This window comes from Canis aureus, chromosome 22 (genome assembly GCF_053574225.1).
Source record: "Canis aureus isolate CA01 chromosome 22, VMU_Caureus_v.1.0, whole genome shotgun sequence".
Lineage (NCBI taxonomy): Eukaryota > Metazoa > Chordata > Mammalia > Carnivora > Canidae > Canis > Canis aureus.
The window spans coordinates 28,324,965-28,341,807 of NC_135632.1; the positions used below are offsets into that span (position 1 = coordinate 28,324,965).

The following is a 16,843-nucleotide window of genomic DNA, read 5'->3' on the forward strand; positions in this document are numbered from 1 at the left end:
CTTTTCAGTAGAAACAGTAAACAGTCGAGGCGAGGACTTCGTTCTCAAATGCAGAAATAGACCCTAACCCTCGAGTTATTCATTGCGCTCAAGATCAAGCACAAGAATCTATATTTCTAACATTTCTCTAGGTGATTCTAAGGCACATACATGTTAGGAGATCAGTCATCTAAGCTTTATTTTCAAATACTTATTGAGCATCTACTATTCACTGGTTAAATAGCAGTTAAAAAAATGCAGCCATGACTTCAAGGTGCTAAAAAATCTAGGTTTGTGTGGGGGTGGAAGGAAATAGGCAAGTAAACAACTATAACACAGTACAACAAAAATCTCTGATAGAGTAAAGGGAGTGAGAGGAAATCCAAGAAAGACCAAGGAAATACTTTGCAAAGAAGACCTTCAGGCTGAATTATCTGAAAAGGTGAGGATGAGTTACTCAGGAAAAGGAAGGTGGCAGAAAAGGGGCAGGGAGGATGTCTTCTGGATCCAAGGATGTGTATTCATTCAAAAACAACAACAGCGACAACTGTTTATTGAGCATGTACCACGTGCGAGGTCCTGCTTACTGTGACAGAACATGCATAAAAGAACATAGAGGTGAGGGAACGTGGTGGGCTCACGGGACTAAGGGCATTTTATTTTGTTTAGATGGGCCACCAGGTTGACGGGCAGTGTGGTGAGAGACATCTCAAGTTGTGTTGCGTGAGATGCAGACACCAAGATGAAGTTTAGCAAGTAGGTTGTTCATCAGGGAATGCTCCCAAGGGCAATACTTGTGGAAAAGAAGGAGAGGAAGTGGGACTGTGCCAAGGCAGAAGCTGAGCTGTGATGCCATCCCTACTGAGACAGGAAGCTCTGGATCTGGGTGGCCAGAAACTCAAAAATCTGTTTAAAACAGAAAAAAGAAACCTTCTAAAAATCTGTAAGTGGACAAAATGATAGGTGTGATTCCTATCTGTTGCCATAATGAGAAGGATGGCGTAAGACTGAGATTTCTGTTTCAGATGCTTGCTATTCTCAGAATACTTGACCACATCTCTCCAGAAGATTCCCTTTTCTTACCCTTTAACCCCTTCTAGTTAATAACCCAGGATGGTGGACTGAGAGACAGAGATGGAGCTTTTTTTTTTTTTTCTGCACCTCTACCATGCTGCCTATGAACTGAAGACAGAGCGACATGTGGTCCTCTTGCCCCAATGTCAAAGAGCATTGGCTCGTTGGTTGTGAAGTCAGCCAAGAGAGCCATTTTGTTTCTCTTATATTGACAGTTTGATGCTAAGAATTACACAGAATAATAAGTAGAATCACCCCAAACGGATTACCTACCTACTCATAACCAGAATACTGATTTTATTGCTGATATTAATAGCAATTACGTAGGATATTGCTTGCAAAAACACTTTTATTTTAATGGGCTCATTATGCCCTTAACATAGTCTTAAGAGCCAGGTGGCAAGAAATTTAGTTCCATTTTGTGGAGGGACAAATTGTGGCAAAACAACGTTAAGTGTATTACTTGGCCTGATTTCTTCAGGTTGAGGGAATGGCTCTCTCTCCTCTGAACACTTTTATTTTCTCCTTGCTATCTTGGATGGCATTGATTTGTGGGCATGTGTCTCATTCTGCGCCATTAGGTGGTAAGTCCTTTGAGAGCAGGAGTGTTTTGCCTCAATCACCCTTTATATTCCTGAATACATGTCCTCCAGTTCTTACACATCTTCAGCACTCACTTGGCAAGCTGACAGGGGAAGAAAAATGAGTGAATTTTATAAAGTATCACTTGAGGGGCGCCTGGATGGCTTAGTCAGTTGAGTGTACAACTCTTGATTTCAGCTCAGGTCATGATGTCAGGTCCCAACTGGGGGCTCCATGCCTAGTGGGGCTCTAGACTACACTTCTTCACATTTAAAGGTATTGAGTTGTTGACCACAGATAAATATACATGCATTAGTCTTCATTATCTGAAGCTTACCTGTATGGTTCAACCATGATTCAAGTGCAATAGACTAGAAGCATATATGGCAACGCTTAAGGAAATTGACCTGAAACTAATTAGTTGTGGAAATCAACATTTCATTAAAATAAAATTGATAATAAAAATAAACATAATACTGAGAGATAATACTTATTGAGACTATGGCAGTACTGTCTTAGGTATTTTATTACATAATTTATTATATACCTCATTTACTGTATGCCTGGTACTTCTCTAAATATATGTATGTGTGTGTATGTATCAGATTTTTCACTTACCATATTTTCCCCTTGATTCTCATTTATTATTAAATGAGACTTATGGGACACCTGGGTGGCTCAGTGGTTTAGTGCTTGCCTTCAGCCTGGAGTGTAATTATGGAGTCCCGGGATCGAGTCCCACATCAGGCTCCCTGCATGGAGCCTGCTTCTCCCTCTGCCTGTGTCTCTGCCTCTCTTTCTCTATGTCTTTCATGAATAAATAAATACAATCTTTAAAAATAAATACATAAATATATAAGACTCATATGCACATACAACTATGTGGGTTAAGTTTTACAGTTGTCTTCACTTCTCAGATGAGGAACGAGGACACTAGCATCCCAGATCACATGGCTACATGTGGAGAGGCTGGACTCACACTTAGGCAATTTGGTTCCTGAGCCCATGCTCTTAATCACCAGCTGAATTAGACTTATAATAACTTTGGTCTCTACATCTACAACAATAAAACGGCTTTGGCAAGAGAATCCCCATACCTAGAAGTAAGGGAAGGGAGCACAAGTTGGGAGATGCAATGGGTCCACTCTGCCTGGATTTTTGGCACCAGACCTTGCTTGGATCTGGGCCTGAATGTCCAGACTCCTGCACCAACCTCCCACATCTTATTCCCTTAAACTCTTGTTACAGCTTAAAAATTCCATTCCATTGTCTTGTGTTTCTGCCTTTCCCCTTGACCCCTCATGCTTATGTATCTATATAAAACTAATAAAACCTTGAACAGGAAATATAAAATCACTGTGAAACCAAACCAAACCTGCAGCAAGACCTCAGAGGGCCCTGTGCAATCAGAACTGTGTGAAGCTATTTTCTGGGAGCTGTAAACCTAATAGCTCGCTCTGTGCGAGGCACAGCTGCAAGGCTCTGGGGACAGATATGCCCCTTGTTGGAAAACAGAAGGGCTTGTAAAGTTATTTTCACAAATATTTTTTTCCTTAATATTTTCCCAGCTACCTCAGGCCCTCCTTAGCTCCTCTGCCCTACTTAGCTAAATAACTGGAGTCTGGGAGAAACAATGATGAAGGAATAATGATTTTTTTCCCCGTTTATCATTATTGAGGAATAGAAGTTATTTTGACAATATTTTCTATACAATGTTTGAATAAATAATTTGTTTGGCTTTTATTTTAATTTGGGGATTTTCTTTCTTTTTATTTGTGGTGTGTTTCTCTGGGTATGTGTTTGTGTTTGTGAGGAGGTCCTCCTAAGTTTGTGGACTTAATTTTGCCACAGGAACATTCTCTTGCCTCCAATGGCCTTTCTTACATCCAAGGCAGTCATTTATAACTTTGTACCACAACGCTCTCTCCTCATCTCACACAGACATGGCTCTACCTCAACTCTTCCTTCTCTCCCACCCTCCCAGAAGCCTATTCCTCTCTAAAGCTGTATACCTGCACAGTTCTCTGTGTTTCTGGATACTGGGATTATTTTTTGGTGTGTGTTCCTGAGCCTGTTGTCCTGTTAAAAGGGATTGGATGCTCCTTTTATTTGGCTTGTGTTTCCATTCTCTCAGGCGCCAAAGCTTTGGAATCAGCCACAGCCAGGTTCAAAGCTTGTTTTGGTGATTCGTACACATGTAAAATCACCCTGAATGCATCAGCCCATCTCTCTCACACTCAGCCTCCTTAATTATAAAATGTATTCAACAGTATGGGCATTTTAATAACTATTTACCATGTGATCAGTCTCTGTCCACATAGTAACTCGTTTAGTCCTCACATAATCTTTAAAGGAGATACAATCAAGGGGTGCCGGGGTGGCTCAGTCGGTTAAGCATCTGCCTTTGGCTCAGATCCCAGAGTGCTGGATCAAGTCTCAAGTCAGGTTTCTTGTTCATCAGGGATTCTGCTTCTCCCTCTCCCTCTCTATGCTCTCTCTCTCTCAAAGAAAGAAATACATAAGTCTTAAAAAAGAAAAAAAAGGAGATTCAATTAACATCCTCTTTTATGAAGGAAGAGAAGAGGGGGTAAAATCATGCCCAAGATCACAGATACAGTAAATAAAGACCTGGAATTCACTCATGGGTGTTATGACTCAGGAGTCTTTGTTTTTAATTACCCTGTGATGAGATCTTCTAAACTATAGCATCATTGTGAAACATGAAGAAATGACGAATGCTAATTCCGTGGAAGGCCAGTACCTGGCTCCGAGATTGTGTGCCGTGAATGTTCTTTTTCTTCCACATTTACGCCCAGTAAAACACTTGGAAAAATCACCATTTCTCCCATCTCTTGGTTCACTCTGGCATAACTTATTGCATTTTATCACCTCTGTAGAAAGCTCAGTTGGTTATTCTGTAAGGGTATGTTATCCTAAGTCCATAACCTTCAAAGTTCACATCAAATATCATACGCAAATATGTGGCTATGTGTGCATATGTCTGAGTCTTGTCTAAGACAAGATTAAAATTTGTCACAAACGTTTCATCTTCAAAAGATGGAGAAGGGACAGGCACAAAAGAATGGAGTAGGTGGTAGAGACAGGCACCATCGATCTATGTTCAACATTCACTATAACTCTCCTTATCACTCCTCCCTCCAGATTCTGATGCACACCACCTCCTCATGGACCCACAATAAAAGAGAAGGAGGAAACAAAGACAAGAATTTGATTAAAATGATCATCTCAGGGTGCTTGCATTCACCAAAAATGTAGCAAGATAGATTTAGGTTTTCAGAATAGTGTTCTATCTTAAAGTCAGCAACTGAAGTCCTGTATACTTATAACAGTGGTTCTCAAAGTGTGTGCCCTGTGCTAGCAACATTGGAATTTGACAGAAATGCAAATTCTTGGACATATCCTTGATCTACTGAACCAGAAGCTCTTAGAGAGGGCCCACAAATCTGTTTTAAAAAGCCCTCCAAGTGATTCTAATTTGAGCTCAGATTTGATCATTATTGGTTTGGGAATCTGTGCAGACAACGGCCAAAGTTTTAAAACTGTAGGTGCAAGCTAAATACAACCCAAAACTTGTCTTTATAAATAAAATTTTATTGGAACACAGGCATACCCTATTCATTTATTTATTGCCTTTGACTGCTTTTGTGCTGTAAATGCAGCCTTGGGTTGTATGAACTGCACAACTAAAAATATTTACTAATCTCTAGTCCTTTATAGAAAAAGTTTTCTGCCCCCTGCTTTGAGAATTGTAGGAACAGAGACTTCCAAACCAACCACTTGGAAGTGGCTCTGTCACATATATGCTTTCTGACTTTGGAAAATTTCCTTCTGATCTTTGTGTTTCTCCTCCAAATGTAGGAAGAATACTCCATCCACTTTGCAGGTTGTGATGATCAGTTAATCTATGCAAAGGTATAAGCAGAATTCCTAACACTTAATAATCACAGAATAAGTGTTAGTTATTATTGAAACGAATACTAGATAAAATTTAATAATCGATTAGTTTTTAATTAAGTTCGAACAAAAGCAGAAAAAAGTACCCGATTAATCAGCTAAATTAATCAGTTTGGTGGAGACCAAAAAAAATAGTTTAGGTGTATGGTCCTTCAATGGGAAAAGCAAGTTTTCAAAGTAATATGATATACTTCAGTTTGCAGCTCAATTTTAACATTTAAGTACTTAAGTATTTGTATACTTAATGTCTTTTGCCTTCAGCATGGCCAATTAATAAACATTTATCTCTTAATATTTCAGAATTTTGTAAGTATTAATCAATGCTTTTATTTAATTTGAGTATAAATACAGAGAAAAATACTTTTGGAAAAAAGATGTTCATTCAACACAATCTACACTTGACTATTTGTCTTTCCTGTCTACTCTGGGCATTAAAGTTTGATGTCTATACAAATAATAAAAACAACAACAAGAAGAGTCATTCATATCATAATTGTATCTTGTAATATAGATATTATATCTTTTTAAAAATATATACATATATGCATGATTTCTTGCCTTAACTGAATTTTTGCATTTATTGCATTAACTGAAATGTGTGGTTAAAACCATATAACCTTATAATTCTTTACATCTTTACCCTGAAGTTTAAAACACAATGATTCATTATTATTTGTTATTATTCATGATTCTGTGGGTTGACCGGGCTCAGCTGGGCAGTTTCCTAATCTGTGTAGTAGAACTGAGGTCACTCATTTGGCTGCATTCAGCTCAGGTAGCTCTGCTGGAGTTTGGGACTTCTAAGACAATCTCTCCTCTTCCAGGGTCTTTCTCTACATGGCCACTCATCAATCAGAAGTCAGATCAAGCGACTTTCAGAACAACAATGAGCTTCCAAGATGGGATATTCCAAGAGGATAAGATTCAGTTTGTAAGCACTTTTCAAACCCCCTGCTTGCATCAAGCTTGCTAAGGTCCCATTGGCCAAAACAGGTCACATGTAGAAGCATAGAGTTAATGTGGGAGAAACACGAATATACAAGGGCATGAATACCAGGGGCTCACTCATGAGGGGCACAATTCAAGCCAACCACTACCAGTATTTTCTGAATAATGAGAATTTAGTGAAACTGGAAGATGGATTGGCTGACTAGACTGTTTCCAGCTTTGTGGGTCCTGGAGAGGGCACACTTATTTATTTCAACATGTATTTGGAATCCATTTAATAAAAGACAAATTTGTTTCTGAATGTTTGTTTAAGGGCCTAGTTTTGAATAGCTAAAGCACAAAAGGAAGATCTATTTTCCATTATTCTATATCCGCTTTTAGGGATTTTGAGCACAAAGTGCAGGACAGATGTTTTGGATTAGCTTACCACACTACACCAGGCAGAGAGAATTTGGAGTGCAGCCATATAATACACAAATTATGCCAGATTATTCTGAGATGAGTCAAAAGCCAAGCTTTGGTAATGAGAAATCAAGGTAGTATTTAGCTGGTATTATTGGTACTGCTAAAAAAATAAAAAATAAAAAGTAGAATTTTCCACCCAAACCACCTGTCTATAAACAGGATCATAAGTACAATCAGATGCTACAGTGACAGTCGATTTTTAATCCATGGGCAAAACCTCTGATTCCTTATTACTTGTGCTGAATATTTTAGGAGGTTTACACTTTTTTCCTCAACTGATACTGGATTCCATTACGATTATTCAAAGTAATAAAGGTAATAAAAATAATAAGGTAATAAAAACAATAGGAAAATAAATAAGAAGATGTCATAGTCTCCTGGAAAGGACCAATTAATTTGAATGAGTTAGATATCATTATAAAACTTCCAGAAATCTGTACCAAACTTGAGTGGAGATTTCATTTGGGGTTCTTGAGGGAATCTGCTCAGATATGCTTGAATTTAAAAATGCTTTCCTCTCTTTGGGGAGACCATCCTCTCTGAATAAATATGGAACTTGAGGAGTGAATACATGCCAGTTCAAGCAGCTGAAGCGACTTCTGGTAATTAGTGGAGTGACTGATGGGTTTCTGGATCATTCTCACTTCTCTACAATTGTAATCTAGCTTCTATGGAGTATGAACCAGTCCTTAAAATTTAATAATGCTATTTGGTTTGCAGATAATAATAAATGCAAGTGGATATTTAATAAATTATTTTGAGGGATATATTGCATTTATGAAAATAGAGATTATGTAGATCATGGGATAGATTTAATTCATTCACTCCCTCAAGGAACATTTCTGAGTACCTATTGTATGCCCATTGTGAGCACCTTAAAAATTTAAAAATTTCCCCTTCTTACAGGGCAATAGGGGAGAGATTTCTGGAGTAGGGAAATGGATTGAGGTTAGGAGAGTCAAAAACATCTGAGAGTCCCCTGGATTATTTCCAAAATTTCTGAAATATTACCTTTTTCCCCACAATTTTTGTTAGATTCTCAAAGGAACCCATAACCCCAAAATGTTAAAGCCAGTAGAGCAGTATGGATGGCTGGAAGCATGACTCTTTGCCTTACAGCTCATTTTCTAGGCTAACCCCTTCATTTCAAGTGAGAAAAATGTAGGCCCAGAAAGCTAACGTGATTGCTTTGTTTAAAAATCACTCATTTGGTTACTGATAGAGCTCAATAGGCTTCACTCCCTCTGGAAATAATAACTGTAGTTTATCCAAATGTCTTATTGATATACACATCCCACAACCAGAATGGAATTTCTGTACCAGCTATGAAGAGGTGTTTGTTATCCTAGCAGGAAATAAAACTTTTACCCTGGTTTCCCCATTCTTTACCCCATCATTCCCAGGGAAAGAACAGGGGTAGGCAAAAGGACTACTTGCTTGGCTGAGGGCCATAGAATCTGTGGGGAATGGCTTCAGTGACCTAAAGTCCCAGGTAGAGCAATTGTACCCACTGACTTTTAGAAAATGACAGCTGGGAGCAAGATTGTGCCTTTTCCTTTCTAAGTTCCTCTTTCCTAGTATAGTGTATTGGATCTATTGATTAGAAAATGATCCATCATGGTAGCATACTTAGTAGACAACATGTTAAGTCAGAGAATTCAGGAGGATTCTGGAGGACCTTGGGAAAGATAAGACACAGTTGTGGGAAGGAAGTTACACATTGCTTACATTCCTTTGGACCACAAGACTAAGGTAAGACAAGTTAGGGTCCAATCAAATGGAGTAGAGGGTCCAGTTGTGACTGAACTGCCAGGACCCACTTCCAGCTGCATAATTGCAGGGCCCCTCTTCATGTGACTTTTGCAGGAAAAAGAAAGCCACATATAAATTAAGTGAGCCATAGTTCTGGGTAGAGCAGCATATTAGCTCTATCAGGAGTTATGGTGTGGAAAAGAATTTGGTAGGGTTCTTGCAGTTGACAGTGAGAAAATCTACTTGCATTATCAGCAAAAGAGGTTGTCATTAAGTCTGCATACTTTAGAAATTCTCAGGCATTGTATGTCTTTTTCGTTGACTTCTGACATGATCATGGCTAGTTTAAGAAGTAAATGTATTTCCATGTGACTTTTCCCTCCTGCCTGATGGTCGTTGCAAGGTGGGAAGGAAACCCAGATGGGGAGCTTATGAAACCACTTCTCCTCATGTAATGGCTGGCATTTTTACACTGGCCTTGTTTATTTGTGTGGATCATGTGGATTCCTTTCCTACTCCTTTGTAGCCCCTGAGGTGGGAATACGATCCCAACACAGCTACTTACCTATGTTGGCATAAAGATCTAAGCATTTAGAACATCTCTTTCTGAATATTCAACTTCTCTAGTCAGGGGATCAACTCCACCCAGTGTGGATTCGTCTCTGGTCTAGGAAGCAGCACAAGATGGAGAGAGGGGTCCAATTCCAGGTTCTGTGTTGAGACTGAGGCCACAGCAAGTTCAATCATTACCTCTAATTTCCCATGTCTCCACCACATAGAGAGAGAGAGAGAGAGAGAGAGAGAGAGACTTTAAAAATGCATGTTTTTTTAAAGCTTGGAGAACCTGGGCTACAAAACTGCCTTATAGGCATAAAATATTAATGCCGTTGGCGCTGCCTGCATTTACTTCCACCCACACCATGAGTTTTTAGACCAGTTAAACTCAGGAGACTTCTTTTGTGGGAAAAGAAGGTTAAGCTGTAACTGCATTCCCTAGACCCTATTGCTCAAAGAAATGTGTCCCAGGGGGACTCCCGTAGGATAGTTTAATTAGCCCCCAGGTAGAGCAGAGGCAGAAAAATCCGGGCCAAATTGGGACTTGGCTTTGTATGAGTTCATCATGTTTGTCTGTAGACTCCAAGAAGAAAAATGTGGCTGTCCAATGGTAAAATGCTTGGATACCTGGATGCCTGGATGCCTGGATACATGTCAACTCCATTTTTTTTTTTTTTTTATTCATGAGACAGAGAGAGAGAGAGAGAGAAAGGCAGAGACAGAGGCAGAGGCAGAGGGAGAAGCAGACTCCAAGCAGGGAGCCCAATGTAGGACTCAATCCTGGGTCTCCAGGGTCATGCCCTGGGCCAAAGGTAGGCTCTAAACCATGGGGCCATTTTCTACACAGGTGAACAGCAGTACTTTCAAGACACAAGTTTTAGATTCTGCCACTGCTTTGCTTAAGACTCTTGGATGAGTCCATGTCACCTACCGAAAATAAATAAATAAATAAATGAACAAACCAACCCAGTCATCCAGGGATGAATTCAAGGCTCGTTCTTACCTTAATCTATTTTTTTGGAGGGGGGAGGCAGGGGCCTTCTCTTATTTTCTGCAGTCCTCTTCCTTCAGCCATGATTGGTAAGATCCCTTTCTCTGAAATTGCTACCTCTCTTCACACCACAATACTTGTCTCTCCAACTGGGATGTCTCATGACCCTTGACAATCAGTCAAGGGTCTCCTTCTTTTGAAAGATTGTCCTGGCCAGGCTTTTTCCAAGTTAGAAAAATTTACTCTTGTATCTTGATTCTTCTGTCCCTCTATACATGTCATTAGTGGGGACTTCCCTTACTACCAGTATTTGAACCTTTCAGGAATCCTATGTTTTGTATCCCCAGCATGGGAGTGCTTACCAAGGTATGACGAGAGCGTAGCTGGGTGGCTCTTGGTCAGATTTTGGATAGCATTGCCACTGAAGGTGTTCCAAACGTCTCATCCTTTGATTGAGTGGGAGGAGCGTAGGTCAAATCTCTTCGTTTATGTAACAATTCATTAAAAAACTTTCTTATTAAAACAACTATAATTTCAGTGTTATTCCATAGCACCAACTCCTTTACAGAAAAGAGATTGAAGGCATTTCCCACCATTTCCAAAGTCTCACTGAAAATTGAACAACACCAAAGGAATACTCACTGGCATTGACTCATAGGCTATAGAGATCTAGTACTGCAGCCTTTTACGTTGAAAGGCAACAGGGTGTAGTGTCTGGGATCGCCAACTGAGTTGATATCTTAGCTTTATCACCTACTAGTTGTGTGACCTGGGACAAGTTATATAACCTCTTTCTGCCCTTTTCCTTTTTCCCACAGGAAAAAAAATTAAATGAGGATAATGATTATACCTCTTTATAGATACCATGAGAAAAGGAGTCAATCTGTTGATATTAAAAGCTTAAAAAATGCCTGGCAAAATACCGCAGTAAGGAATATAAAATAATGGCAAAAATCAGCAATTTTAGGGCAGATAGATCTGAGTTCTCCCATTTACTAGCAGTGAGATCCTGGGCAAGTTGTTCAATGTCCCTACACCTTAGTTTGCCTTCTCTCTAAGTTGGAGCTAATAATTATACTTCCTTCAACCTTTACCCATAAGTGAGGGTCTCACTGAAAGTGCTCAGCACAGTAGGTGGTCAACAAATGCTGCCCCCTATTGTTACACCACAAGATAAGCTCTTGACAAATATTTGAGGCTAAATCTCAATTTGGGTCAATGATATAAACATATTTAGCCATTAGAGTTGAAAAAAAAGATCTTTTGCATCAACAAGTCAGCTATGGATCTAGAGTCATGGAATGCTATACTCGTGGAACCTTAGAACAGAAAGTTATCATAAATTTTGACTGCTTTGATTTAGGCCATTGGTTCTCCATAGAGGACAACTTTGCCCTCTCCTCCTTCTTTAAAGGATATCGGCAGTATCTGGAGACTGTCACAATGGGGGTGGGTGGGTAAACTACTGGCATCTAGTGGGTAGAGGCCAGGGATGCCACCAAACATCCTACAGAGAGTACAAGAATTATCTGTCCCAAAAAGTCAATAGTGACAAGGTTGAGAAACTATGTTTAGGCTTAAGAGAAATGAAGCCAGGAGAGGCTAAATGACTTGGCCATGGTTGTTGGTCTGATGACCTCCTATAGGCTCCCTAAACCAACTCAGAAGCCAGAAGACAGCCCAACATTCAGACTCCCTTCTTGGCATTCCAAACCCCTCTACTATGAGAGTACAGAACCCTTATTTCTCCCACATGTCACTTTTTCCCCCAGAGACTCCCATCCACTGAAACACACACATGCGCAGAGAATTTCATCACTGGAAAAGTAAAGCAGAGAGTGACTGACTCAAGCAAAGGCAGATTCCCCCCTGAGCACACTCTGTTTCAAACCAACCAGTTTCACTACCACTGAGAGCCCAATGGAGCATAGGTGAAAAGGCAGTCCAGGTTACAGGTCTTTGTTGCTCTAGGACTAGAACTGGGCCAAGGTTCTCACATATGACAATCATGGTTTGTGGTAAGCAGGGTCCACAGACAACTGTAGAAACACTGTGACTACAGAATAAAGAATAAGAATTAAAAAAGGGATATGACTTGATGAGCAAGCCACACGAATTCACAGGAAGTAGACTTCATCAGTTCTAGTATCTGTGGTTTTCTTGAATTCTCTTCAGATCTTATTCTGGGAAAAGAAAGTTATCAGGTCAATAGTGTTAATGTGCTTTGTTTTGTTTTGTTTCTGCTCTGCTCTACACGAGCTGAATGAGGAGATTCGCACACTCACAACGGAGTGGGGGAGAAAAGAAGGAAAAGGGATCCTGAGAAGAGATTCCTGATGCAAATTCAGGGAGGGATGGGAGAATGGGAGCAAAGGCAAGGTGCATAGCCTTGCGACAAGAAGAGAATAACTGAAATTAGTTTGTTCTCCTCTAATATCATTAATGAAACCACACAGTGATGTCACTTCTGATCACATTGTAATTTGAGTTGCTGATCTTGCGATAACAAGCTTCCTTTTTGCGCATTCACAGCGTGTCTACAGTGGAAAAGACCTTCGGGTTAACAGTGAGTAGGTGGAACTCGTCAAGAAAAATAACTTCACCACAACAACAACAAATGACAGGAGAGAAAGAAACTTCTTTGGGAGAGCGGAGGGAAAAAAAGTGAAGTTTAAGTATTATTACACATGTGAAAGAAGAGTCATTTATTTAATAGGAAGTAACTCATTCACACGAATGTAACTTTGTGGTCCCTCACAAGTACGTAAATACTACCAATCAGTCCTCCCCAGATTATCATCAAAATTTCCTGGGAAATGCCTCATTAAAGAGTCTTTAAAGAATAATATGAGTGTGCATTACTCAAATAATTTCAGAAAGACATTCTATGCTATCGACTATAATATAAATTTCTTTCCCTTCCATGGGTATCGCATTTTGCCAAATTCAGTATGAGTTTTGAAATGAGGCAAAACATGAATCCTTTGAACAACATTCATCTTTGCAAGAGAAAGCCCTTTCCTGTTTCTAAGAGAAAGGCCTTATAGGGACTGAGGAAAAACTGTTCTTTGGCATTAAATACCTCTTTCCAGGCATGTTTACTGGAAATAATTCCACCTCATAAATCTTGATGGAAAGTAATTGGTAAAAACTAGTTAAGGATTCATAAATCCCAGACTTGGAAAGATAATTTTTTTTAAAAAAAATGATATTCTCAAACCTAGCTACCCTATGTACATGATCTTTTTTTGTCTATGACTTTTATTCCTGGGGTTGTAGACTCTGTATTCCCTTTTGTTAAAAGAGTGTCAGTAGTCACAGTGGTTTTGCTTTGATTTGCTGAAGTTGGCTCCAGCACCTGGAGCCCAATGCAGTTCTCGAACTCATTACTCTGAGATCGAGACTGAGCCAAGAAAGAGTCCGTCACTTAACCAACTGAACCACCCAGTTGCCCCATATCATGGTTTCTAATTACACATATCATTAGAAGACGAACATGTGACATATTTGGAGTTGTTAATTAGTTCATTCTCTAGGGTCCACTGAAGTTTGTCTCCATCAGTTCCCGGCCTGCTGAAGACTTGAGGTGTCTTTGTTTTGGTCCTAGGCCAACGTGTTTCTCGAAGTAGAAGTTCCTGGTCCCCCTGCCCCCAGATGTGCTTGTGAAAAACAATGTGCCCAATCCCAAGTGTACTAAATCAGAATGTCTTGGCAAATGGAATTCTGAAATCTGCACTCTGTTTCTTAAATGACTCTCGTCTGTTTAGGAATGACTGTTAAAGATTTAAAGGCAAGAAAGACAAGTATGCATCCTTACGAGTTGAAAACGGAGAACAAACAGCATAGGGAGACATTTTAGAAAATCAGATTTTCTTGAGGAAGCAAAAAGCATACTGTAAAATCGTGTGTGTGTTCACAACTAGTTTCTATATTTCATCCTTTATCCAGGCTCTTGGGTTAGCGAATTCCTCCATACTGATTTTTTAAATTTTTTTTTTACCATTTAGTCTGTCTTAATACCTCTGCCACAAGAGGAGAAGGAAAACAAGGAGTAAGAATGACAAAAGTAGGAATTTAATATGCCCTTAAAAGTCATTTAGCATTTTTAGAGTGTATCTGTTTTGACCTTTTTAAGGCTGTTAACTGGCATTATCCAGTTTGTGTTTTGTATAGTATCATATGTTGGGAAGTAAAAAAAAAGGAGCTAGAATTATTTTTCAAACCTAAATTAACATTATTTACTGTATTAAGTTGATGTAGTTACTTATGTGATTATTTTAAAGGAAGAGTACATGCAAATGGTGCAGGTCACTTCCTAAGCATGGAAGAAGAAATGTGACATTTTTAAGTACACCTTCTGTTTAATCTCACCTGCCCTCCTGTGACTTTAACACCTCTTCCGTTTTCCCTGCCCTAACAGCAAACTGTAGGGATTTTTAAAAAACATTTCAATATAGTGAATCTTCTGAAAACTGCTTCTGATAAAGTAAAAATGTTCTGTTGTCACCAAAGTTCTGTCACAACAGTAGTCTTACTTCTGCTCTCGACCTGATTTCCAATATGAGGAAGAAATAATGGTTTGGTAACCACGATGCAGACTGTGCCTCAGTTCCCCCAACTTCTAGGCCCACATTTCATTTCCAGCCTGTTAGGATTAAAATCTGAAATTATGTTATTATTTTAGTTTAGAATTCTTAGGATTCTCATAATCATCATTGGAGAGATTCTTGCTTTGTTCAGAGAGTTACTGTTATTATCAGTAGTCATGACAGGTATTATTATGAACCGCACAGGGCAGACAGAGCATGTTGGACCAAGTGGAAGACTCAGCCTGTGCATCACTGTGGTCACCATGCACAATGGCACCCAAAAACAGCTGGACAGTTGGTCTGGTGTGGTTACTCACGCGGTGTCTTGGAAAGGCCGTGGCAAAGTGAACTCAAGACATCGTCAGGGTAGGGAATTTGGGGGCTGGTCTTCTAGTGACTTGAGAAGAGAGACCTTCTGGAATGTGAATATGCTTACTCACTGGAAGATAAAAAATCAGGCTAGATTTAGAACATTCGTGAAAATGTCAGTGATGGCCAGGTCAAAATTCAAGCAGGGTAAGACAAGGTTATGTGTAACAAGTCTGTTGAAAAAAGGGTGAGTCCCAGTCAAGGTGCCTGGAGCCAAAGAATGAAGAAAAGCACATGCAGTTTGCTTTCAGGGCAAGCTGCACATCCAGGAGTGCAGGCCTCGCTCACCATCTCTGCAGATGCAAACTCTCCTTTACGCCAGGGTGCTCTCTCTGCCAGCCTGATACCCAGCACTCATCCACGAGCAGCTCTACCGTCATTTCCAAGCCATCACAAACACGCTCATTCCCCAAAGGCCTGCGCAGTGGGGAGAGGATGTGGCAGGCTGCAGGGGACATTGCGGGAAGGCAGGCCCAAGCAGACTGCTTTGACTTTTACCAACCTTCGAGTGTCATCCTGGGAGGGGTTTAGCTGGGGCAAAATGAAACTCCAGCCTCACATCTGGAGCTCTGGTAGCCTTTCTTCAAGCACTAAAACTTTCAAAGTTTGTAGGGGATTTCTCCTTTGCCTTTAACAAAAATTAGCACAGCATTCTGGTCTTCGTGTTATTTTGGTACAATGATAACAGTAATCCTAAAAGTGTCCTGTCTTATTTGAAAATTTAGAAATGTGAGCTATCCTTTTAGGTATTGAATGAACGTATGCACAGTCCCTCTCTGTCTTACGCAATCTCTCACATACACACTCTCTCATAATCCACTCACACACACTCCCATACACACTCACACACTTTCTATCTCTCACACATATTCTCTCACACTCTCTGACACTCTGTCTCAGTGTCTCATGCACACTCACACGTACACACACACTGTCTCACACACTCATTCTCATGCACACACATACACATTCACAGCCTCTCTGTTGCATACACGCATATACAATCAGCCATAATATTGATTTCACCTTATCTCCAGTGAGCCTGCATTTATTCCCCTCTCTTCTGAGAGGTGAGGGCAGCAGGAGGTGGGGGTAAGGAGCCGAGTTTGCAAAAGCAATAGAGAATTGAGACTGCAGGAGGGGCAAGGGGGAAGAACACACCTTGTCCCAGGGCTCTATGCTGGGTTAATGGACCATAGGCTTTTTTCCTCTTTCTAAAACAAAAGTGAGGCCAAGTAACCGATGACAAGTGATGTGTGCCACCAGTATCAGGACACTGAGTTCTGGCCCCCTCCTCCACTGTGACCTTTGTTAGAGCTCTCAGCAGATCACTTCACCAATCTATGCTTTCAGTTTTCTCATCTGTAAAATGTGTTTAATCATATTGACTTGTTTCCCAGGGAAGTAATGTGATATATTAATATTTGCGAAGCACTTTGAGATCTGACGATAAAAGGTGCATTATACTAAGTAGTGTTCACTTCTCTCCTCATCCTCCACCCCTCCCAGATAATCTATTCCCCCATCATATGCATATTTTGGCAAAGTTCATGTAAATGATTCC

The 16,843-nt window shown here is 40.1% G+C and overlaps 1 long non-coding RNA gene across 2 annotated transcripts; it reads right to left on the reverse strand.

Annotated features, from left to right (window-relative positions):
* Positions 1-1,384: 1,384 nt before the first annotated feature.
* Positions 1,385-16,384, reverse strand: LOC144293959 (uncharacterized). Of its 2 annotated transcripts, none has more exons than XR_013361310.1 (5): positions 16,306-16,384; positions 15,228-15,349; positions 10,684-10,767; positions 9,341-9,541; positions 1,385-1,738 (listed from the first exon to the last, which is right to left on the reverse strand). It is a non-coding gene; the product is annotated as an uncharacterized LOC144293959 (long non-coding RNA). The 2 variants fall into 2 exon arrangements; XR_013361309.1 differs by lacking the exon at positions 16,306-16,384 and adding an exon at positions 15,568-15,724.
* Positions 16,385-16,843: the final 459 nt, after the last annotated feature.